Here is a 26,054-nt window from a genome sequence, read left to right on the forward strand (position 1 = left end):
ATCAGCACTGACATACAGATCCCCGGTTTCCATGAGTGTGGCCTCCCCTCCCACCCTTGTCTGGATGGGTGGTCTTGGACTGGTTTTGGTGGGGTAGCTGCTGTTCACCTGCTTGGGCCACAAGCCAAAGAGTGTTGAACTCAGCTGAAAGGCTCTATCAACTTGTTGGTCTTCCACAAATGCAGTCTGCACCCAAACTGCTTTTTTTCCACCTTAAATGGTGAGCCCTGGGGTTTTTCCCCCCTGCGGGCTTCCATTATCGTGAGCTCATACTGCCTAAATTTCCCTGTGACTTTTAGATAAGTGAGTGAACACATTCACCTAAAGCTTTGCAAGGGGGAAAAAAAAGTTATAAATCAACCCTGTTTCCTTGACATCAGGGCACGTTTGCTGGGAGTGCTTGCAGAGTGAGCTCTGAGTGACCTGAGAAGTTGCATGTGGCATTGGGTGTCATAACAAAAGTTCCTGCTGGCTCCATTTTCCTGCTCCGTAATGTCTTTTTACTTGTTTTAAGTACTCCAGGCCCTGACTGCTGAGGTTATTAATCTTCATCTGCGCTCTTTTTAAACTTTACTACTAGCACTTTTTTTGCCTCAGATATGCTTTTATTCATTCTTTTCAGCAGCAATAACCTCTCATATTGGCCAAATTAGGAAATAATTGCAAATAATAGAGAATCCTTTTCCAGCTCTACAGTAAAGGATTATATATGTGCTAAGTGTGAGGGATGGCACAGAGTGTAAATACCAAAATGTGGGCAAATAGGCAGAGAAGGGAAGGATGTTGGTTGGCCCTCACTCTGCTGCTGTCTGGCTCAGGGGTCATTATGTTCAGGGCACAGCCCATGGCAGAGGGTCACACGTTGGTGGCTTGTGAAGGAGGAGGAAGGGAAAACCAAGGGCTGGTTTTGCAGTTCAGCTCATGCCAGTCCCTACTTAGGAAAATCTGGGCAGGGCCTTTTAGTCTTCTGAGGTAGAAACATATTTGGGTGAATCAAATTGAGTCACTTGTATTTTTTAAGCAGAAACATGTGACCTGTCTTGGTTTTGTTTGTGTGGCCACCGTAGCCACGGCATGTTTCTCTTCAGGGTCGGTTCCAGCAGTTCCACTCCTCTATCCCTGTGTGTTGAATCAGTTTTGGATCTTCATCCATTGCTTTGAAAAAGCCAGCTTTCCAGTCAAGGAGCTGAAACCAAGAGTTTATTCCTGACTTTTATCACAAGTCACACATCATAAGTGACCAGTAATCCAACTCAGCTCCTTGCAAGACAGCAAAACTGTCTAATCAGGCACCATATTAATAATTATTTTTTCAGTAACAAGTATATATGTAGGACTCTGGAATATGCTTGTGCCATAAAAAGCTGCTGCTGCTTTCAGGTGCCTGGCTGCACTCATACATAGGGATTTTCAGGATCAAAGCTCCTATGAATGTTATTCACAACAAATAATTGTGCCAGCTCTTGGGAAGAAAATACGGAGAACATTCATGTAATGCTGCCATCTCAGCTGGGGAGCAAGGAAATACATTGACTGTAGGAGAGAGCAAAGCTCTCTCAGCACTCTCATCACATTAACACTTACCTTCCTTCCTTCCAGTCAAAGTTCTCTGAGCTGCTTCTTTCCATTGTTTTTTATTATTCATTTGAATCAGAAAAATAATATTTTTCCTCCCTAATTCAGGGAAAATTGTCATTGCCCACCTCCTGCTGAGGCAAAAGAGTGCCAGAGCTCATCTCCTATAAGCTCCTTCTGACTTCAAATGCAGCCTGCGATGGCTTCTTTGGAAATGTAACAGGCTATTATAGAAATATGTATTTACACAGTATTTTAAGATGCACATTATCCACCTGATAGACCATGACAGCTCACCATTACAGCCTATTGAATAAAACCTCTTTGCACCATTTTTTTTTCAAAGCAGATACTTTTTATGTGATGAATTGTGAGTCTATTGTGTAAAAGTACAAGTTTGTCATGCAGGGCCATAGGAGGACACCATTTTTCTGTAACCCACTGCAGTGGGAAAGTGCTCTCACCCTGCCCCACGGAATGAATTATTCTGACCAGAGGGATACAGATTGAAAAAAGTGAGAAAAAAGCTTCATGAACCTGAAGGGAAAAGTTACTACATTTGTTTACTGGCCTGCAAGATATTATAAGGGGGATCACTCCTGCAGACTAATTTTCCTTCTTCCTTGGCTGGTCCTATTTTTTTTAAGGGCTTCCTCTATTTTGAAAGCGTCTCTGCTTAGCTTTCCCACCCAAACTTCCTGTGCTTATGTGACTCACTCCAGCTGATCCATACTTGAACAGTTTCTCTCTTTCAGGGTTTCACATCAGAACCTGCCCTGCCCTAGGTGCCATCTCTCTCGATGTCCAACGATGCTCCATTGGAATAGAAAATAATCAAAATTTTATTAGCCCGAAGCTAGGCAAAAGGACTCTTCCTGTCATTTCCTGTGAGTTTTAACTTAGCAGGAAGCAAAAGGCAACAGGCAAGGTCACAAGACCCCAAATTCAAAATGAAGCTTGCAGCCAAAGACACAGTGTCCCTACCATCAAACAGGCTGAATAATCTGCAAATAGGCAAGATCCCCAACTTGTTATAAGATGAAATGGAGCCCAGCCCCTGTTGAGAAACAATTTTACATTGCAGATGTTCATGAATGCATGCAAAATGTGGTGACTTCAAGTCTCTTTTCTTTCCCTATCTTCAGGATGTCAAAACTGATTTTTAAAGATAAACTCTCTAACAGTTACAGTTGACTCCTGAGAAGAACTTGCATGTCTAGAACAAAAAAAAGACTCCCAGCCAGCTGAACAGCGTTGTCTTCTTCCCTCCCCCCATTCAAATTAAGCATACACAACAGAAATACCAAACAGGCATGGGTTTTACATATCATGCCAATTCTGATCCGAAACAGTTTATTAATATAAATCACCTCCAAAAAAGGGAAAGATTTTAAAGGGAAGCAAATAGCTGCCAAAAAGACTTGCACACAGAGCCAGTGCCTAACATTAAACCTAGTGGAAATCATGTATTTCCACTCCACATGAAGCCAAGCAGTGGGGAGCCAGTACTTTGAACCCTGCGTGGGACACTTGCTGTGAGCCCCCACTAGAGACCATATGGTTTGAGAGGAAACAGAAACCCCATCCAGAAACGTGCTGGTCTCTAACCAGCGGATCTGTAAAGAGTCCAAACCCACTCCCCTGCAGGAGGGGACCCACGGGCCCCATCCAGTTTTGCCATGGCTCTTCCTCCCTCAGGGAAGTCAGCATGAGCTCCAATCCCTCTGAGATGACCCCTCTGCACCTCCCAAAGCAGAAGGGCATGGCTTGGAGGGGCAAATGTCACCCTGAGGGTGCAGAGATGCCTGTTAGACATGCCTTCGCATGCCAGGCTGCCATGCCTAGGATTCCCACAGTGTGGGGACCCCCCAGCTCCGCTCTGCTCCAGACCTTTCTCTGGACACTCCTGGGAGGGCTTTCCTGGTGTCCAGCCCAAGGATGGAAGCTGACCTTACGTCTGTGGTGATGTCCTAAGCGTGTCCTCCTTGACTCTTTACTCTTGACTCTTTCACCAAGCAGGACGGACCAGCCCAATGTTGTGGTTTCCTGGGTTACCTAGGTCTGTTTAGGAAACTTGTCCTCACTTTTTAAACAGTGTATTTGGTTTAATTTTCATTATTTTTAGATGTTAAATTTTACATCAATACAGTATGTCTTAAACTACTGTATTAGAATGCTGCTTGACTCACTTCCAAATTGAAGACCTTTTAAAAAAATTGAAGCAGTCCAATAATTTTAAATCACTCTGCACTGTGCATTGCAATTTAAAATTATTGGAGTGCTTCAAATTTTTATAAGCCCTTGAATTTGGAAGTGATCGAGGTTCTGGGCATACTCAGTGTAGAGCAATTTAAAATTATAAGAGCTGTCAAATTTTTATATAAGCACTTCAGTTAGAAAAGGGATTTGGGTTCTGGGCATGTGCAAAGGGGAGCAATTTAAATTATTAAAGTGCTTCAATTTTTTTTCTAAGCACCTGATTTTGGAAGGGTTTTGGTTTGTGCAGCCTAAAATGACAACTTCCTTTGAGAGTTTCTTCTTTAAAAGAATTTCAATCTTCCAAACTAAAGTATTCTTTAAAATATGAATTCACTGGTACTTTAAGAACTGATTTGCACAGAGTTTGGTGCCCAGAACATCTATTTTTTCCCCTCATTTTATCATTTCACTCTTCAAGGGGCAAATTGAGGTATAGAAATAGCTGCCTCTTTGGAGTCTAAATTTTTTCCAACTGTTGCACTCATGGTACAAAAGAAAGAAAAAAAAAAGAAAAATTTGATAAGAAGGACTGAATGCTTTTTCCATGGACTATCCTGCCTGGCCAACAGAATTTAGAAGGTATGCAAAATTGAAGCAATTTGTTATTAAATCTCATTTTAATGTCTCTCAACACTCAAAATGAAAGCCATGTGATAGCTGATTGAATCTGAAGGAAGGAAGTTGGAAAGCAGCTTTATTTGCACACTCACTCTCTGCACCGAAGTGGTTCCTGCCAAGAGCCATGCCAGGATTGCCATCTTTGCCCCAGATCCAGCCATGTCCTTCAGCATCCCAGTGCTGGGCAGCAGGAGCAGCAAGGGGAGCAGGGAGGGTGCAATCCACACAGCAGAGCCCACTCCACTGCAGAGGAATCCGCGCAGCCGAGCCGGAGTGGCTGCACGGGAAAGATGAGGCTGAGAGATGCCCTCACTGAGCTGTCAGAGCACAGAGACAGGGCAGATGAGCATTTCCAGCCTATCCACTCATGTTTGCTGCTGCTATCCCTTTTTAAAACCAGGGATTCACTCTATAGGGCAGGGATCAGGGTAATTAGTCGATGTATAAGGGCACCGTGTACCTTAAGCCTGGCATACCAGGAGTACCTACGGCGTGGAACCGTGCATTTCGTCAAATGCCAATTTAGTGTTTTCTTCCCCTTGAATGCTCCTTTCACTTGTTACCATGGAGGTGATAGGTGACCATTTGTAGTTGTTTATTCCTTGGAAAATGAAGTTTTTGAATAAAAGCCAGTGATCAAATTAAATAGGGGCAAAGATCTGCCGGAGGTGAAATTCAAACAGGAGCCAGATTAATCATATAGTCAGGAATGAAGGGAAAAAATCCTGGAAGCATTTTGCTTTTTCCCTTGGAGTTTTTGTTTTGTTTTTTCTTTTCCAAAAAACAGAAGTATAAAAATAGTTTCTTGCTGTCCATGGTATTAACTGCATCATTCTTTCGGGATGTGAAACCCAGGGGCTGTTCTGTGCCAGAAGGACAGGGAATGGGAGACCAAATGTATTTTTGCTCGGTATAAGTTGATCTGGACTGTGCTTTCATTGAACCCTTGTGGAATTCTGTGTCAGGCATTGGCTGAGTTCTGCCCAGAAATGGGTTGTGTTGGGGCCTCATCTGAGTGTGGCCAGGAGCCACCATGTGTGGCTGTGTCAATAGTGAGAAAAGGCTTTCCTGGGAAGAGTTTGGTAGAGGTGATATCTGTCCATGCCTTCTCTCTCTGTCCAGCATGTGGGCGTGGGCAGGGACCGGATTAAAGATGTGCCTGGGTGGAGGAGCAAAGGGGCAGGTCCAGGCTATCCTGCCAGCAGGTCCGTGCAGGGTGTGTCGGATCAGAGGCATGCGAAGGCAGTAGGGGATCAGGCACAGAAAGACACCCTGGCCCTGCCTGTCTGAATCCCCGTTCTGGCACCAAACAACAGAGGGAATCAGGCTCACCTACGAGCACCGAGGCTGCCTTAAAGTTCCCGTCTTGCTGCCTCACTTCAGGCGCTGCCTGCTCGAACCCCACTTTTGGGCTGTATTCATGCTAATGTTGATAGGTTTTTTCCTCCTTTGTTACACTGTGCAAACCAAATAGAAAGTGAGGTGAGCTTGTCTGAGCAGATGAAAGATGGCAAGAAATTGGCGCTTGGGGACCAGTGTCTTGGTGACATCGACTCTGCAGTCCTTTTTTTCTCTCTCTCCCTGGCTTCCCCTCTCCCTCTCATTCTCTCTGAAATGGTCTGTGCCTCCAGTAATTTACATAATACTCTTCTGACACCTTTACTTTAGTCATCAATCACGGTACCTTCTCTCAGTCTATCTTTTGTCTGAGCATGTCTCTTCTTTATCAGGCCATGCACAAAAGATTAATTTCACAGTTTTTCTCCCTTCTTTCTTTCCTTGCAAGATACAAAGCTCATGAAATGACAGAAGCAAGATAATGAAAACAACAATGCAAGCAATTTTTTTTTTGTTCTTGCTGGTTGGATCTCAAGATACTTTTTTTAACCTCATTGTGTGCCATCTGTCTTAGAAAAGGTCTGCTCGGTATTTTTTAATACAATTCTGATGCTGTTCTGTAGACTACCTGGGGGAAAAAATACATATTTTAATCAGGCCATAGGTACTGATTCAAAATTAGAAAAATAAATAAAAGAAAAAAGGAATTTGCTGAACAATTAAAGTGAGGGGTCCATTTCTAATGGTGGCATGGGCTACTGCACAGTGCCCATGCCCCAATTAATATTAATGATCTTTTGTGCATAGCAAATTTATGGCATTTGATTGACTCACACAACTATGCTTCAAGCTGTCACGTAAAGTGAAATATATGGGCACCATGGCCTAATTTGCATATGCATATGTTCTTAATATTAATTAGTCTAATGGATCTAAGGACCTGGAGATAATTTGAGTACTGGGAGAAGAGAAGCAAACAAACAAAACAAAACTCGCTGAACAGTGCCCTGCTATGGGTTGGTCCTACAGTCAAATAACTCTTCCAAAATGCAAAATAATTGGCATGAATTTCTCCTCTTTCCCCACATCTCTCCCAGGACCAGCTGAATTAAAATCTTATCCCATATAATGCATTGTTTTGGCTCTGACCCTGACACTTTTTAATTTGAAATGCTTAACATGCCAAGTAGATTACAGAATTACAGACAGAGGAGTTTGAGTGCAGGCTTATGGGCGTAGGTCAGGGCCATGAGACTTGCAGCCCTGCAAGGGGACGATTTCCCAGTACACCTGTGTAATTCCCATTAATATTAATGGAAACCGTGCGAGTTTATTGGGGGGAACTTGGTCTCCCCAGCTTGGCCTTGCATTTGCATTGCCTGGTAATGATGGCACAGATCTCCAGATGAAAAACAGCCACTTTTGACTACTGGGCTTTCAAAGTGAGTGAAAATTCATGTTTTTGATTCTCCAGGGAGCAGGAGGTGCCAGAGCACAAAAGCAAGGAGGTGTTAGGGTAATCTTTTCTGTTTAACCTGTGAATTAGCTTGTGGGAGGGCTGCTGTCCTAATCCTGGCTGCACCCCTAAGTCTGTACAGCTCCCCTCTGGGATAACCAACTCTAAGATGAGGACAACCTTTGTGTGATGGTGAAGAGGAGAGGTTGGCAGTGGGGTCCATGCACTAAGTCCTTACAGGACCACAAAGCGCTGGCAGGAATTATTTAGGGGAGGGAGGGATGGTCTGGTGTCCCAGCAAACTGTCTGAAGTCAGGAGATCCTTGGATCCATTATCATCCTGTGCAGTTGTGCAAGCACAGTGTTATGTTACCAATGGAAAAGGAGAGTAGACTCTGCCTGGGAGCCCTCTGGGAGTGACTGTGACTTGGGACATCCCTGAGCAGCATTCTGCAGGGAGGGTGTGCAGGTTATCTGTGGCTTTCCCGCAACCCAGGCTGGTGGCTGTGGGGCTGTTTCTGTGCTGATGAGGAGGTGACAGAGGAGTGACCACCACCCTGTCACCAGGGGAGCTCTTGCGTGGGCAGTTCTGGTGAGGCTTGGACAGCCAGCTGAGGAGCTGGGGCTGCGGCTGCAGTACCACCCCTTCATGGGCAGTCTGCAGGGATCCGAGCTCCACATCTAGCAGGGAGGGATGAAAATCCCAAAGGCCAGAGTATACCAGAGATTTCCAGGAGATAAGGGTGTTTCAGAACTGGGAAATTCGTTAAGGCTGTTCTTACCTCGGGGGACGTGGGGACCTCATCTCAGATCCGGTCCTTGACTCACCTGGGTTGTTTCACCTCCCAAAGAAAACAGCCCGTGCTGCTCCAGCCCATTTCCAGCCTGCAGAGCTGTAATGAATCTGCAAGTTGCTGATTGCCTTTACGAGGTGCTAAGCACCTATGGCCGCCTGATGCCAGGGAGGGAAGTGTAAGCTCTTGCCCTGATCAGGTCTACAGTGAGTTGTTCTATAGAAAAAAATTACTTTCCTCTACGAAGGCATCACTTATATACCGAATATATATAACAAAACCTGGAAAGCCTCTAGTCACTCATTTTAGCTGCTAAAATGCCTTTAGGCCAACATTCCTGCTGTGAAAGGGGTTATGGACGTGTCATATGGGGGTCATCAGTGAAAAATATAACCAACTTTTGTTATTCTTAAGTCTAAATCAAAAACCTCTTTTCACAATCCACTAAGGGACGATTTACTAGAGAGTAGAATGTGGTATCAATTATTTCTGTGGGCATCCTTTTTGTTATAAGAAGCAAAGAGGATTGCTTGAGAGTCAATAGCATGACTCCATCTCAGATTACTAAATAATGAAATGCTAAACTTGGCCTAGAGTAAGGACTATTGCTGTCTCAAAGGGACCAGGGGCTTCAATTAAATCAGAGGACGGTGTTCAATGAATGAGAAAAGGATGCTTAAGGTACGATGACATATTACCGGATTTTACATTTAATTGCAGTGCTTTGTTCTTTTAATAAAAGCACAAGAGCAGTGGATCTCCATTATGGTCATCTGGTAGCATTGTTCACTGTGGACAGTTTATTGTAATTTATTGGCTATGTTTAATCCCTCTATTTTTCATATAAATGAATCCTGTCTGCTTTATTTTATGAACTTTCTTTGCTTATAAAAAATAGCACCTAATATTTATTTACACACAAAAGAGCTTTTCCACTGAAACACTCAATAGTGCAAGGAAGAAACAACCCAGATTCTATGAGTCTGGAATGGAAGCAAGTCCTTCTGCTCAGAGAGGTGCATTTCTGCACCACCCAAGCAGGAATTAGCACCTACTGAGCAACCTCAGGGGTGACCAAAATATCCTTGTTGGTTTTGTGGGGCTTTGTGCTGCTGAACTTGCCTGTGCTTGGGCTGTGGACAGCAGGGCCTGTGCACAGAGGGACTTTGTGGATTCCTGGTCCGGCAGAAATTGGCTTCAAAATCCCCTGCCCCAGAGGTAGGTTTCAGCCTTTCTGCTCGGTGCCCTGGGATAATGTACAACACATGGCAGCAGTTTAGCTGGAAAACCACTGGAGCATATGTATGTGATTATACATATGTGTGTGCACACATGCATGCATGTATAGATATATTTATAGATCTATGTTTGCATATACAGTGATATGTTTTTATTTTAAAATCTAAACCTACAAGTGTTTTTAAAATTGTTAGGCAAATCCCCCCTTTTAGACATTTTTGCTGTGGCTTGTCTCATCTGAGCATGCCAATTGTGTCCCATTTCATAAGTGATGGGATGGTCAGTGATTTAACTAACCTTATGCCTCAAGGCAACACTGAGGTTATTGTCAGCTTAGGAAGGGAGAAATTGAGACCCTAGAAACTCAGATCCTCCTCTATATTTTAAAAGTCTGATTTAATTGGTTTTTTCCTTTTTTTTTTTTTCTTTTCATTGAAAGGTCCTTGTGCAGGAGAGGGATTCTTAAATTCAGCTGAAATACCATGTGCATTGAGCACAGGCGGGGGAGACAGCCTCTCTTCAGGCCTGGACAGTGCATGTCTGGTTTTTGGGGCAGATCCTCCCTGGAACAGGGTCACAGCGAGTGGTTAATTTCCTGTAAACAGGTTGGGTGTCTTTTGTTTCTGCCTTGTTTGAGCTCGTGTCAGAGCCTGTCTCTGGAAATGTGGCAGCTCAGTGAAGAAGGTGGGATGAGCTGACTCTCAGAAGTAATGGCACAAAACAAATGGCAGCCAGCCCTGCTCAAACTGCCACGAGAGGCTTCTGGGCCCAGGGGAGAGTTGTGAGCTGCGTTGCCTACCGGGACAAATCCCTCTGTGGTTTTATCCGAGGGGTTTTCTGTGTGTGTTTCTTTCCAAGAAGGGTGCAGTGCTTTTGACAGCCTGGAGTATCTAATTTTTACAATATCATTCAGCCTTGTGGCAGCGTCTGAGTAATGAATTCAGGAAGTGTGTGGCAAGGATTGTCTGTGCAAGAGGGTACAGGCAGTACTTAACTCCCCATCGATTGCGAGTGACTGATAAACAAGTGAGTGCCTCCTGATCAACCCAAAGGATGCTGCAGGCCCCAGGCACGAGGCTCTTCAGGCGTGGCACTGGGACCATCATCTGCAACAGCAGCACACCAGCATCTTTTCCTTTGAAATAATCAACTAAACAGGAATTGCTTTTGCTCTCACTGGGATGGTCCTTTTCAAGGGTAGTGAGTGTCGGAGAACTCCTCTGAGGTGGCTGTATATGCAGGGCTGGGCTGTGTCCAGCTGCAGGACCAAGCATTGTGCCCAAGTGCCACTCGTGCACACGGCCGATGTCACACACACTCTGTGCCGGCCCCCTGGGCGTGCAGTCTTGTGCTGTGTGGAGGAGGATTATGGCTGTGAACTGGGCAGTCGGGTGACCAAACGTACTCCGTTTGTCACAGCTGCTCCTTCCAGGGGCTGATGCAACCTGGCTCTGCCGTATGCACATTTATAAATTACCAAATGGTGACTATGGGGCTGTACCACAGCAGAGTCTTCCTCTTGACAAAGTGCAGTGCCTATTCCCAGCTCTCCCTGGCCTCTGTTTTTGTTAATTTTACACTGAAGGATCAACATGCCCAGGATGCACGCGTGCATCCATCTCTCTCCCTCTCAAAGGAAATTAGTGCTTTCCTGTCACCGCAGGTGATATGAGAAGGGGAGGAAGTACACAAACTGATTTATCTGGAGCTGTCAGCTGTTTTGAGGATGTTGACTACTAAGGGTGTCAGCTCCTCCTCAGTAGTTGGCTGACTCTGAAGAAGACCCCATTCCTCATTAAAAGAGCACCGAGCTGCACTTGAAAGTGACTTTCCCACTTGTTCTCCTCTCACAAACATCACAATAACAGATTCGCTGTTTAAAGTGGCATGATCTTCATGCCAGGCCCAGGCAGCTTTGTAAAATACACCTCTGCAGCACTCGGTAGCATCGGTACCATCCATGCAAAATTCATTTGAGGTATAAACTAGAAACTATCATCACAGATGACAGTTATAGCAAATCAGCATGCTGTGTACAGTTTCATCCTTTATTCACATTATGTATCATAATAAACGTCGTCCTAGCAACACAGTTTGTTGAGAGTCAAACACAATACCCCACAATGCCTTGCCACAGGTGGATGTGAGGAATCGTAGCTGTAAGAGCCTGGTAGAGCTTGAAAAGGAATAAACAATTCCTACTGTCATTTTAGGGGGCTCTTTCCTCCTCCTAGCACAGCCTTGGGAGAGAGGTGAGCAGGGAGCCTGTGTGAACTGGGGGTCTCTGCTGCACGCTGGTCCATGTGGGAGCCAAGTGGAGTGTCAGAAGCACTGGGAATTCAGTCAAAATGTGTCAAGGCTCAAAACTGGAAGACTTGAGGAAGAAGAGGAGGGATTGCCATCTGGCTAAATTGAGAAATACTGCATAAGAAATATTACTCAGGTACAAGACTACATCTTTTTTCTTTTTAATAATTGCTTAGTGAAAAAGCACTTCCAAGGTATTGAAAGTGAAAGAAAAAGAGATCCTAATGTAAAAATATATGCCTTTGGTACAGAATTCCACTCAGACCTGAGAGAGATGTTTCTGAGTGGAGTCGGGTGTGATTCACATAACATTTTGCCATCCCCTGGGGAATGTCATCTCCTTCTGATGTCTCCATTTGCAGGAAAGGCTTCATTGCAGGTGCAGCACGAGGCTCCCACACCAAAGGGCCGCGCTCGCTTTCAGACCCTGACGTGCTCTTGCTCTTTGAGATACAGCAGCACATTTTCTCTAATCCTTGCCCTGGCACCTGCTCCAGCATGTGTTTTTCCTTATCCCTGCTCACATGCTCTGTATTACAGAGGAGCTGCTGCCTCCCTGGGGTGCTGGTCAGCCCACAGTGGGGATGCTGCTTCCTCAACACTGAACCCCTGGGGTGAGGCCACAGGATGCTGTCCCCTGTCCCTAATGCAAATCATGTGTTTCCACTGCTGGGAAAACTATGGGAAGAGAGGCTCCAGCTCCTCTCTGAGGTGTGTCCTCTGATATGAGTAGTCAGAAAGACTAATGAAGGATTCTGTTACATTGAAAAAAGCTTTTCCAGGATGAAACATTATTTTCAGATGATGATGATTAATTTTTTTCCCCTTCTCCTTACTATTTTGAACAAAATTGTCACAATGTCTCTCTGAATGGAAATACATTTACTAATAACCTGTTATAAGAAAGGAAACATCTTGGAAAATCACCTTAAGTGTTGCTAAGAGGCACCTAATTTCTGAATGAGCATGGAGCCACTTTCACAGCAATCCTCATCCAGTGTATAGTTCGGCAGTTCAAAAGCAACAGAGCCAGTGAGAGCAAATGCCAGAGGAGATAAAGAAAACCTTTCCTTGCACAAATCCCTTGGGAGAGGAGGTAACACAGATACCACAGGAGTTCAGCCTTTACACAAAGCGAAGTGTCACACCAAGCAAAGGCCTGAAACTTTAAAGCCTGGACATCAGTCCACAACAGAGCCCTTCCAGCCTGGGGAGAGGTTTATGTCTTTCTCAGGGGTGCCATAAAATAGGATGATCCATCATCCCTCAAAGTCTCTATCTGTATCCAGAAATAGATTTTGGGCTCAACTCTGCATAATTCATTCTTATTGTGGAGTAGTCCTGTAAACCAAAATACGTTCTCTTGGGGATTTTTAAAGTTTATGCACGTTTTGGTGTTACAGGAGGAACATTTGGGTTCCTGTGGGAGGGAACCCAGAGCACCACCAAAAAAAAAAAAAAAAAAAAAAAAAAAAAAAAAAAAAAAAAAAAAAAAAAAAAAAAAAAAAGCCCTTATGGTTATTAATCAGAATTTTATATACTTTTCAATTCTTTTCTCCAGGACCAATTCCACTGCACAATAATTAAAAAGGAGCCCGTGCCGACTGCGGTGCGCCCCCGCCCGTGGAGCAGTGCCTGGCTGATCCCATTGTCTGCGCCCTGAATGCTGAGCCCACAGTTAATAATTAGTGAGCAGCGCTTAAATGGAACGGCACAGCCGATCCCCTGGTAGGCTGGCAGAGGCAGCGGCTGAGCCAGCCAGGACTTTGTCATCTTGGCAGGGAACAGGGGAGCTCGCTGCCATCCCGCAGCCAACACGCCGGGCAGGGGACCTGGTGCAGCCGCCGTGCTGGCACTGCGCTCAGCCCAGCAAAGAGGTGCGGGCAGGATGGGAAGGGAAAGGGCTTTTGCCATCTTCTGTGGGGGAAAAAAAAAGGGAAAAAGGGACTCTTTTTTAGTATATGGAGGTTTCCTGGAGATGTCTCTCAGGTTCATATTTATTGTTTATTGCCCGTAAAACTGTGTTTCTATGCTTCACAAAGCCATCATTTCGATGTAGTCTGCCTAGCCTGAAATGATAAATGAAAGCAATGAAGGGAGAGGAAGGGTGTTTTGGTGATTAAAACTCTGGATTTGACTTGAGAAAGTAGGTTTCAGCTCCATCTCTGCCACAAACTTTGGGGTGACTTTTGACCAGTTGTTTAATCTTCTTGGGCTTATGAGACCTGGGAAGAACGGGGATTTCTCCATTTTAAATTTTTTTTGGGCATGCTTTGATTTCCCTTGTCTGGCTAGGCTGTCCATGTCTTTCCATTGGGAATCCTTTTTACTATGTAAAATGTGGCCAAAATGGGGTGCCACTCTAATTTAAACTCCTGTTCCCGCTATTTTAACAATGCATTCATGGATATACAGAGGGAAAATAGTACAGTAATTAGAAAGGATGTGAATGGTGAGAGTGTGAACAGTGGCAAACCTCGGAGAGATCCTTTCCTGACTGGAGCAGGTTTATTTCCCTCAGTGGTGATTGAAATTAATATGGGCTCTTATTTTATGGAGGTACTCGTAAACTGGAGGAAGTGTGATGGCCTGTAGATGTAAAAGGTCAGAATAAATGATCTAATAGTCCTTTTTTCACCTTAAAACTATGAAGGAAAATGAAGACTTAAAAAAATTATTCTTTTTCCACAGTTAGACAGGAAATAGAGATGGGATGGCAAATCTAACCCCCAAGCTTGGACAATGCCTATCCCGGTCCCTTTGTTAATTCCTATGCCCGTAGATTTCCAGTGGGGCTGGATGTCCCAGAGGGTCTCTGAGCTACCTCCCTAAAGGGTGCCTGAAAGGCGGTTGAAAAAATCCTATTGTCAGGAGGCTTTAATTCACTGTTACAGGTGATCACCTCCCTGTTGGAAGTGTAAGGGTCCATAAATCAAGAAATGGCTGAAAACTTCTGCTCTGGTCTTTGCCAGCGGTTAAAGACAGCTCACATCAGCCACATTTATGTGCCCATCTTGATTCCCTGTGCCTGCTCCTATTGCTGAACAGGGCACTTCTTGCAACCACTGTCAAACCAGCCTGTGGCCCTCTTTTAATTTTCCCTTTTTTTACTTACCCTGCAATTAAATACCCCCAAAGTGACAAACACACAAAGAGCTTAATCTACAGCCCGGTTGCACACCAGACACGCAAGTGCACCTTGGTGGGAGGCTTTCCAGACAAAGGCACATAATCGCTCATCAGGGCCATTGTTTTTGCTGCACGTGTGGTCTGGATCAAGGGCTCGGTATGCACTCGGCAGTGCAGTGATTCTCTTGGGATTTGGAGGTTCCAAACTTGGACCAGCATCCTTCTTTTGGCCATTTCATTTACAGTCTCCAGGCAGGGAAGGACATGCCATGAGCAACTCACACTGTGAGGGTGACATTACAGCCCCTGGCATCACCCTCTTGTGGTCAGGATGGAGGTACCTGGACAGGGACCTCTCCCTTCCCAAGACCTGTCCAGGTAGGGTTCCAATCCACAGGCCGTGCAGGAACATTGTGCTCCGTGGAACTCTCCTGGAAATTTGTCTAATGTTGTTTACAGACCATTTGTATTCCTGGTCTCTTCTACCTGCTGTGTGCTAAGTTGCATAATTTAGTTATTCTTCGTAAAATGTTTCTTATGGGCTGTTTTAACCCTGCTGCCTCATAATTGGGTGTGCCCTGGTTCTTATGCTGTGAGAAATAATGGCTACTTTTTTTCTGTTTGCTTTCCCTATACTGTTCATGATTTTATAGACTTTATTGTCTGTTGTCTGATTTTCCTCTATCATTTTGTAGCTTGAAGGGCCACATGTTTTACAGAAGTCAGCACAATGGGAGATAAGTAGAGGACTTGGTTGGTTATTGCAGACCTTGAAATGTAGAAGAAAAATTGATCATCAGCTGAAAAAACATTAAATTTTAGACTTTTTATTTAAAAAAGAGTTAAAAAACCCTAAACCTTTAAAAGACCGGTTTGATGTTCGACATTAGTTCCATTTCAATACTGAATCCTTTTGTTTTTATGCAAGCTGACAACTAAATGTCAGAGTCCAAGAGATTTTATACGAAAGGCTTGAGACATTTTTGGTTTGAGAGTTACAAAATGTTTGCATAGTCCTCTGCAATTTTCCTCCTCAACCTGCCCATTCAATCCAATAAAAATCTCAGCAAATCTGCAGCTTCCCCACCCAAAAGGCCTGGTTTTACCCAGGTAGGAAGAGAAACTGGCTTGAAAAATGTAGCCTAAAACACACATATTTGATTGAATATAAAAACCCTCCCAACGCAAATCTGTCAAAGGTCTCATGCCAGGCAGATTTCCATGGATTTTACTTCATGTGCGCTAAACACTCCACCAAACAAAGCCCATCCAGAAATGTGAATTCAAGAGCTGTTTAACACCGTAGATTTTACCCTTGTATAACAATTATGGAAACAGGCTCACTAATTGACATCGGATGTGACACTGTGAATATGTGAATGGTGTTCAATAGCCATCATAATTCTTCGTTTTACTGCTTTTGGTGGCATAGCCAGTGGTTGTGTGTAGTAGGAGAGAATACAAAACACATCATTCTAGCGCCAAACTACCTGAAGATTATTGCTTTTCCCTGCTGGCCGAGTGCGCCTGGATTTTCTCACCTTTTCAAGCTCTGGTCTTTGTTCCTTTATTTATGTTTTATAAGAGGAAGAAACTAATTAATCTCCTTCCCGAAAAAATGCAGGCGCGTGCTTGTTCCTACCTGAATTTTGCTGAGGGTGAATTCCTCACTGCTGCGGTTTTGAGTCCTTGAAAATGAATGGAAATGGATTTGCCTGCTCCTGATGTCTGCTGGATCTGGGCTGGCTGGCTGGCCTGAGGTCCTTTTGGGGACCCGAGAGAGTAAAACTTAATGGTGAGAGGTTTGTCCCTTGTGTGCCTGGCAGACCCATGGGTGCCAGGAAGACTCCTTGTCCATAGCACAAATATTGTCCAGGATAGTTTGGTAGTTGCCTGTGATTGCACATGAGAGTTCCAGCTAATCTAAGCAAGTTTTTGTTTCCTTCCCATCTTGGTAGTGTGGGATTCAGTCTTAGTCTCTCTATTCCAAGTCTGCCAAAAAACTGTTTTTTAGTCATAAAAGGAGGAATTCATTTAAAAATTGATTCAACCCAAATATATAGACTTTGCTTGAAATATTCAATATCCAGTAGGAAATCCCCTGTATTTTATGCTGGGTTTATTTAGAGTAAATCTAGGAAGATCAAGACACATTTTAATATACAAATTACATTTGTTTTTAAGCTACAGTATTCTATCTGGACTCAGCCTGCTTCCATTCTTTTAAACATTAATCTTGCTTTTTGCCCCTAATCCTTTCTTTGCTACAATGAGCTTTCACTATGTGTGTGTAGGGAGGGAAAGCCCTATTAGATTATAACATTTTATGAGTTGTCAACGATATAATGACATTAGCCACCTGACTGAGAAAGTAAAAACCTTTGTGGTGTCACATAGCAGGTTAGAATGGGCTGGTAAGCCCTTGTGAAATAAACAGGGTAAAAAAAAAAAAAAAGAAAAATCCTCCAAAATGTGTATTTAAATGGGTGGCTCTAACCCCTCCCTGCTTATTAGACCACCAAGAGCACAGTAAATATTTTATATGTATCTATCTTTCTGCCTCTCCAAAATAGGTAGAGATAGGCATACACACATCAGTACATGCACACAGGCATAGACACACAAGTCTTTCAAAATCAGAAAGGTCTCAAATTTAATTGGAATGGAAAATGCTAACTAATTGGCATCCAAATTTGATTTACTGTAGAAACCTCATATTTGTTTGAAACACAACACTGTGTCTTGGAACACAAGCCCAGTCCTTCAAAAATCATACATGAGAACTGTGGAAGAATCAATTAAAGTTGATTTGGCAGATCTGCTTTTGACAAATATAAAGAAATCTCTGATTAGGCTGAGAAGAAAAGAATCCCTCTTTCGTGCTCTCTCTATTCTCTCCCTCTTTAAAGGCAGTAGATGTCAGAAGGGGGTGGGTAGTGATATGCAAAACATGGCCTCCATAACCAAAGTAGCCTGCAAAATTAGGTGTCAGCATGCAAAGCTTATTGATGTATGAATGCGGAAAATGAAAGCCGGCAGTAGACAGACGGGGCTAAAGGTGAGACAGCCACAGTGAAAGCAGCTGTACATCTACGTCAAGGTGTTGCTATATGAGCCTGCTTTTTTCTGGAGGGCCACAGCCTAACAAGCTGTGCCTGGCCATAAAATGATGAAACAATACAATGTAGGCACACACTGTGTGAATACCAAATAAATTGACTCGGGCCCCCCCCACACCCCTTCAAAGTAGGCCTGTGTGTTCATTAATAAATTCATATTCTGAGTTTTCAATAAAAGAAGAAAATGCAGTGTAAACTGGAGTTACTTAGTGACACCCAGCTCATTGCTTTTTATTGTTGCTTGCAGCTACGAAGCCTTCGCTGTGCACTAGTAGAATTTATTACTGTCTGTCTTTGTGGCAAGTTGGCGAAGTGAGCCTTTTGAAGAAAATTGACCCACACTTCATGAATATGATGAAAAATGCCAATAACACTACAAAGACAAAGCTCTTGACATTAGTGTGCAAAGAACTAAGAGACTGTAATAAAAATATTGCAATTACAAATCATATCCCTCCTCCCTGGCCGAGGGGTTGTGGGCATCTGGGGGCCGCTGGGAGCCTCAGGACCCTGCTGGACGTCAGGACCCTGCTGGAGAATAAGGGGGGGCAGGCACCCTTTCACCGCCTGGCCCCCTCCCCATCCTCCATGCTCTGGAGGAGGGAAGGGGTGAGAAGAGGAAAGCAAGCAAAGTGCTTAATCCAACAAGGATTTCCCTCCTAGAAGGTTGGTCGTCTTCCCTCCGAGCCTGCGCGCAGAGGGAGAGTGGTGTTGTTGCTAAGGCACAAGATTAGCAGCCGTGGGGTCCAGCTCGTGCCTGCCCTTTGTCCACACTCCTCCTAGAAGCTCCTGGACACAAATCACTACAAGACTGTGCCTTAGTTTCCCCCCTCAGTAAAATATTTCTTTCCTTCTTTGCTTTATGAATGGAGCTTCTCTGACTGTCATCTCCTGTGAGCTACCTCATTCTGTTTATGTGCTGGCACCCCTCCACCCTTTTGGTATTGCAGTAACAAGGGTAAGGTAAAAATTAGCATTTTACAAGCAGAAATGTCTGTCTCATGGTCTCTGTCCTGGAAAGAGACAAGAAGAAGGAATGTGACATGCAGAAGTCTCCATTTAATTCTTAACCTGGTGATACGCAACTTGATCAGTGAAAATCCATAAGGAACAAATAGGGCGGGCTTTTTTTTCCCCCCACCCAGCGGCTGATGGAGCACTGGAGCAAGGCAGCTAAGAGAAAACAAGCTAAAAAAAATAATTAAAATCAGCAATGAAAGGTTGTTTAGCCCTATGTTGAAAATTTGCCACTTTCTGAACTTATCATCAATCAAATTTTCTGTCACCAGGATAAACTGTAAGTGCCAGGCACTTTGTTTATGCGTTCTGCTCTTATATTTATTGTGGAGAGACCTGCTAAAAATCAAATAAAAAGCAAGCATGCTATCTACTAAATTTGGATGTGACAGTTATAGGTAAAATATCTTGCCACGTTCGAATACTCGCGCCTGAACAAATCAGTTGAGCTTTGCCGTTCTTGTGCTTCTTTTCCTGTTTGTAGGGGGTGACACTAAATGACAGCAAACCACAACTTTTCCTTTGTGATACGTGGCCACAATGAGATAGATAATCGTGAAGTCAACCAGAGCAATTCTGCAGGTCTGTACGAACTGATGGACTTCAAATACAAGCTGGAACTCTCAATTCCTGGGAACTGTGCTTCCATCAGACCTGTGCCACTTGTGGATCCTGTGTGTGTTCCCGATGTAGTTTTGAGGTCCAGATACAGCCCCAAAGCACTCAGACCTCTGAATGTGCATCAGGTTTATCTCAGCACCCTGAGCATCTCTTTTCTCATGGTGCGGTGTCATTTTTCTGTCCTGGTTATGGAAGACCCACCACATCTGAGGAGTCATCAGTACCTCTGCCCCTGGATGGCTGAATCCTTCTGTGGAACATCCTCATTAGAGGCACTGTGAACCCAGCAGGAGGAAATGACTGCTTTGAGGAGAACTAAACTGGATGTGATACACTTTTCCATGTTTTATAAATCACTTAGAGTTTTACAGTAAATTATGGACAAAAGAGATTGAAAAGGAAAGTGAGTAAAGAAGCATCCAAACAGCAGGAGCAGCTACTGTATAACAGGTGAAAAAATAGCAAAATGGACTGATTATGTCTGAACATCCATCCTTCTGAAGCAACAGCAGGTTAGAAATCATCGCTTGTGTTATATGGCTTTGGAAACAAGGCCGGTGCAGAAAGCTCTGGAGGAAAATATGAGACCACCACATAGATCAGAATGATGCAAGTGTAAAGAAAAAAAAAAAAAAAAAAAAAAAAAAAAAGACAGAGCCAGAGAGAGCCAGAGAGAGCCAGCAGATTGTCCAGCTATAAAGAGCAGCATTGAAATCCAGAGGAAACTTTCATCAAAGGCTGACTTAAGTGCAGGGGTTCAGACCTGACTAAGGAGCAGGTCATTTTTTGTTGCTCCAGAGCAAGATCTGTCCCCCCAGATCAGAGTGAGTGAGTGAATGTTCTCTTGCTCAGCTGAACGAGGCAGTGGCACCGTCTGGCCACAGATGGGGAATCTCACAAGTAACGATGAAGCCATTAGATAACATATTGGAGTGACTCTGCTGAACAGGCTGAGTGCCTGCTCAGTGAACAAAAAGAGGAAGAGAAAACACTGTGTAATCATACAGTCAACCTCTTCTACCTTCTCCTTCTTTCTCTCTGTCTCCATCAACATCAGGCTTCTGCACCTCTTTCCTTTCCAGAGCATTTTGTGGCTTGTCTCTCTGTCTCTCCCATTTACAGTAAATAACCTTCCACAGGAAGCTACAGGTTTCATGATGGGACATTCCTTCTTGCTGCTGGGAACATGGATCAGCCTTGTAGTGAGCTGATCCCCCAGTCAAAAATGTTTGTTCACCTAATTTCTTGTATTTCACAAAAAGTGCAACCAGGTATCAGGGTGGTTTATTTGGCATAATTGATTATGGCTAATGATGAACTGGAAATCCAGCTGTGACACTGCTGGACTTGTCTGCAAGTCAGATACGAGGAGATATGTTTTTCAGGTCTTGGCATGTTTAGCATTTTGGGATGAACAATTTATCCACCTGGGCTCATTCTGCTGCTCCCAGAACTGATTGTATATTAACATTTCTCATGAAAATCATGCGTGACATTACTCTTGCATCTATATATTGAAAATAAATGAAACTAGGGCCAGATAAAAGCCCTTTGAAGTTGGTGGAAATGTCTCCCATCAACTTCAATATGAACAGATGAACATAGAAATACAGGACTGGAAAGGACCTCCTGGGTCATTGAGTCATTTCTCTGCTGTCCCCTGCACATCCCTTCTCCATTGGTTGTTTCTCTTTAGCCTGTCTAAGGCTGAGGATGTGCTCAGCATATTGCTGGAATTGTTATCCAGAGTGAGATTTCTGCATTACAGGTAAGCAGCGGCTCCTGCGCGTTTGATTTGTCAGCTCTTACAGGCGTGAACAATTCCCAGCGCGTCATCTTAAAATCGTAGTCAGGTGAATGAACGCAGGTGTCAGCAAGGCTGGAGGGGGTACAGGGCTATCTGTATTCACTCTGTGTGTTTGTCACAACTCTGAATACTCACAGCACGGTTTCCAGTAAGCGGTGGATGGGATTCTTCATCTTTGCAGCAAAGAGCGGAGACTGATCACAACAAAATGAAAGGGCCCCAGTTTTGTGGCAACCTTAAAAGTTACAGGTAAAGGAAGCCCATGTTCTTTGGGTTCTTTTTTTATTTTTGCACAGTGTTCTGAATGCTGAAAGTAAAAAGAAATTATTGAAAGGTAGGACAAGGAAGATTTCATGCCATTTTACTCAATGACAATTACTAATAAAGAGAAAAATAGAAGAAAGGGCTGGAAAGGGTTAAAATTAAAAGCTGTTTCTAAAGCCTGCAATAATAATACAATAGACTGGTGGTAGCCACAGGCAGAATTTACTGTCCTTGGTCTAGTGAACCAGTATTAACCCTTCAAGTGTCCATGATGGCTCCATGCACAGTGTCACTTTCTGCTCCAGTGTATGGATGTATGCTTTCTGTCAGATTGCTCAATTAATTATAATTGTCCTACCTTTAAAGGGATGGCCCTGGGCATACTAGGGGGTGTGGCCCTCATGGGGTTTTATTTCAAGCCATATCCTACTGTCTCCCACTCAGTCAATGAATCTTACTCATCAATATTTAATGACCCAAGTGTACCTTCATTTTTTTTCCCCTTTAAATTATTCTTCTACACAGCTAGACAGGTGCATTGTCTTCCTGTTACGTTCTGGCAACAGAGAAGATGCCTCGCTCTGTGTTAGCATCTAAGAAAGAGGTGGGTTAGAGCCACCCAAAATTTTGAGCAATGGGTATTACAGGCCTCCTGTGCTGCCTCTACGATGTGACAATAGGTGTCTCGCTACAGACTCATTACCCAACAGGTATTCATCAGCTTCAAAGCTGCTTTTACTGGCACATGGGAAGAAATCTGTTTTAAGGAACAGGGCAAGAGAGACATCTCAAAGACTATCCTTATTTTATTCTGTAATGCCATCTCAGCTGCTCTGAAAGCTACCAGTGACACATATTGTGCTGTTCACACCTTGGTATACTCTTGGACAAGAGCCACATCCTGTGTATTATTGATATTTTATGACAAAGTAAAGCAATTTAAAAACATCAGGCTGCCCATCTGCTCTGAACTACTTTTCACAATATTCAAAATAGATGTGTTTCCCTTTTCTGTTTTCATATGAGGGAAATGCAGACCACAGTTAGGTTATGAGACTGGGGGCCAGGAATTTTTCTACTTTTAATCCTGTCTCTGACATTGATTCCTTCATTAGCCTTGGGCAAGTCATTTCACTTGGATATATTCGAATCACCACATCTATAAAATGGAGATGCAGTGAGGTGTCATGGAGATTTATTAGGCTGTGTCTGCAGCATACTTTGAAGAAGTCAAACCTTATACACCTGTTAATGAATGGAATTTTAAAATATGAATGAAAACATTTTCTCGTTTCAGAAGCCCAAGTTCTGAAGGAGTGTCCCACAGACCCGTGACTCCTGCTGCAGTCAGCAGTCATGATTTTACACTCCCTGCATAAACCCATCCAAGAAAAATTACCTGGAACTTAACATTGTGGCAGCACCATGGCCAGACAGCTTCCTGGTAAGAAATGTGTCATTATTTTTGGATATCTTATTTCTCCTGAGAAATAAAAAAAAGCAGTTTTTACAGTTAAAAAGTCTCCAGGAGTAAGTTTAGGGAGTTAGTGCTCTGGGACTGGAAGATATACAGGGAAATTAGATTCCTGCATAATTTTATCACTAAGGAATAAAATACTAGGCTTGCATGAGTGTTTTTTGCTACCAGCCTGGATGAAGCCAAAATCTCATCTGAGTGACAGGTAAGCTTCAGTGGGAGACTTGGAGGATTCATGAGGACTTGGAGCCTTTCCTGGTAGCCTGGTTTGGTGAAGGTCAGTGATTATCAGAAGTGTCTTTAGCCTGAAAAGGAGCTTGTAAGATGAGTTAGACCCATTCTGCAGTGCCTGCATTGACTCAAAAGTTTTGGTGTGGGCAGAAAGGCATGAAAAAGGATGTGTGGCCCTGTCTGCCTCACCAGCCTGAGCCACACACCTGGGGATGAGACACAGCTCCGCTTTGGCACTGGCCCGAACCGAAACAAGCCTCTGCCACAGTTACATTGTTTTTACTCATGCTGGACTTTCTGCAGACAAGAATAAATCCCCTCCATGACTAAACTGTGCATGACTCACCAACTGTACCACAGCCCAGACCTCGAGGAGCTGTGGGAAACCACGGTGCACTGAGGCATGTTTGAGACGAGCGCTGACCCCTCTCAGCAGCCAGCGGGGCTCACACAGAAACTCGGGGCACGAGGTGGTTTCTGCAGAGCTGGGGCAGCATGAGCACAGTGTGGTCCCCAGCCCTCCTGCTGCCCTCCTGCTCAGCCACTTCCCCCAGCCCCCCAAGCTGCCAGCTACCAACCCATCATTGCTGCTGGTTTCCCAGCATCTCTGCACAAAGCAGCGTTGCAGGGATTTTAAGGAAACCTCATGGAGCAAAGTGGTGGTGGTAGAGCAGGGAATGGGAGCAGGTGATAGGAGCTCAGTCTAAAGAGAGGAAGACACCTCTCTTAGGAAACTGGGGTGTAAATGTGTTACAAGAAGATAGAACAGCGATAGGAAGGGTGAGTCTCCTGCAGAAGATAAAATAAGCCCCAAAAGTCACGGTGCAATGATAAGATCGAGTTCATTTTAGTCACCCAATACAGTTTGAATTAAGCTCTTCCCTGTCCAGGCATATCTAACATAGAGCTCAGCTGTGGCTGTTTCCTATGTGGAAAGCTGACTTGCTTCTCTCCAGCCCCTGCTTAACTTCACAGTCATAATCAAACCCATTGTTTCTCCTAATGTGTAATATTACAAAAAGTATGTTTAAAAAGTTGAGAATTTTCCTTCATAGTCTAGTTGCAACACAATTTTAAAGCTTGTGCTCAGGCCTTGCTACTCTCTGAGCAGAAAGCAGCTGGGAGTGTTTCAGAGGGAGCTTACTTAGCCCTGGGGGAATGGGTGAAGAGGGTGTTTCTGTGACTTGTTTGCAAACCCCTGTGGCTGTTTTGAGGAGAGGCTCCTGGGATTTTACACAGTCATGTACATCCCTTCTGACTTGTAAAGATGGCTTCTGTCCAGGGTTTGGCAAAGAAAAAAAAAAATAGAAAGGAGGGGCCCCCTTCAAAGGCTGAGTTTTGCTGGTTTAGAAATAAAATGTGGTTAATGAAACCACCATTCACCACCCTCCTTGCAGTGCTCCTCTGCCCATTCCTATATTAAGTAAGGAAAATAAGGAATGAACACAAATCTATCCAAGTTTGTTGTGGGCAGACCCATGGTAATAAGAGAGCCTTGGGCTCCAGAGGCACCTGGAAGTGCAGATAAGACCAGATCAGATCTAGGAGGGAGCCTGGCAGCCATGGTCCTGCCCCATGGAACGTGGTGAGCTGCAGCCCAGCTTGCCAGGAGCAGGTGCCACTGGCCTCTCTTCAGCTCTGCACCCTGCCAGGGTCTTTTCCCTGGGACACCATGGTCTGTAGAGGAGGGAAATCACAAACAAAAGTGAAGCGATTTCCGCTTTCCTCAATTTCTCCAAGTTACCACGTGCTTGCTAAGCTTCAGGCTGTTTGGTTTTCTTGTTCTGAATCTGGCAGTGTCATTCCCACATTGGAAGCCTGTTTCACTATGTTGCTGGCAAACCCCTTTGGTTAGACTTGTTTCACCACATTATGATCTCTTTTTATAGCCTACATCTGCCAGGAAAGCTTTGTCATTCATCGTCCTCCTCTATGTCATGTTCATTTCCAGCTGGGCCCAAAATGGTCTTGTGCTTCTGAAGTAATGCAAAGTGTCCTGGCTAGGTGGTCAGAGCAGGAGGGATAGAGGGAGTGTAGTCCTTACATCACTGGATATAAGCAGTGTTCAGAAGTCGGGAAGAGGAGGAAAAAGAAGATCCCCAGAACACACAAAGTAGGCTGTGGGACTTCCACTCCCCTTCTCAGTGACATCCCTTCAAGAGGCAGCTGTCCCAGGCACCTCCAAGTTTACCTGTGTCCACTCCTGGCTCATTCTGGTGGAGAGGAACTTTTCCCCAGAAGAAATCCCATATTTGTGACTTTCAGGGCTGCATTTTTCCTCCCTTTCCTTGTTATTTGTCTTGTTAGGGATGAGAATCGTGTTGGTGCGAGCAACTGTATTTGAAATTGGGACAGAACTGAAGCACAGCTGTATTTTGGGCACTGGATTTCTACAGCCACAGTGGAAGAGTGCCAGAAATATGTAATAATACGTATAAAGTTGTTTAATTGCTGTTCTGTTGACAAGGTGGCAGAAGTATCCATGGCAGAATTCATGGATACTTTGTACAAGGCTAGAAGGGGGGACAAAAGTCCTTTTGACCATGCTTTTGCTACAATCTCTTAGTTGGACCATGTTTGACAAAAAGCTTTCTTGAAGTTCTTTGGAGAAAGTTGATTTTTCAGCAAACTTGTTTGAGGTGAATCTGGGATGGCTGGAAATGTGGGTATAAATTGAGGGTTTGTGTAACATCTGCTCAAAGTCACATCATGGCTGTGCTTGCTGCTCACTTAAAGAGCTAAAATAATTTTCTAGGCGCAGACCATCTCCTTTTACCAGAAACTTGGGCACAGATGGACCAAG

General features: G+C 44.1%; 1 long non-coding RNA gene across 1 annotated transcript in view; it reads left to right on the top strand.

Annotated features, from left to right (window-relative positions):
- LOC137469979 (uncharacterized) overlaps nt 1-22,897 on the top strand; it is a 123,671-nt gene extending 100,774 nt beyond the window's left edge. The window contains exon 3 of the long non-coding RNA XR_010996849.1: nt 22,841-22,897. This is a non-coding gene — a long non-coding RNA (uncharacterized lncRNA). The remainder of the gene's footprint in view (nt 1-22,840) is intronic.
- The last annotated feature ends 3,157 nt before the right edge of the window (nt 22,898-26,054 follow it).

This window comes from Anomalospiza imberbis, chromosome 3 (assembly GCF_031753505.1).
Source record: "Anomalospiza imberbis isolate Cuckoo-Finch-1a 21T00152 chromosome 3, ASM3175350v1, whole genome shotgun sequence".
In the NCBI taxonomy this organism is placed as follows: Eukaryota; Metazoa; Chordata; class Aves; order Passeriformes; family Viduidae; genus Anomalospiza; species Anomalospiza imberbis.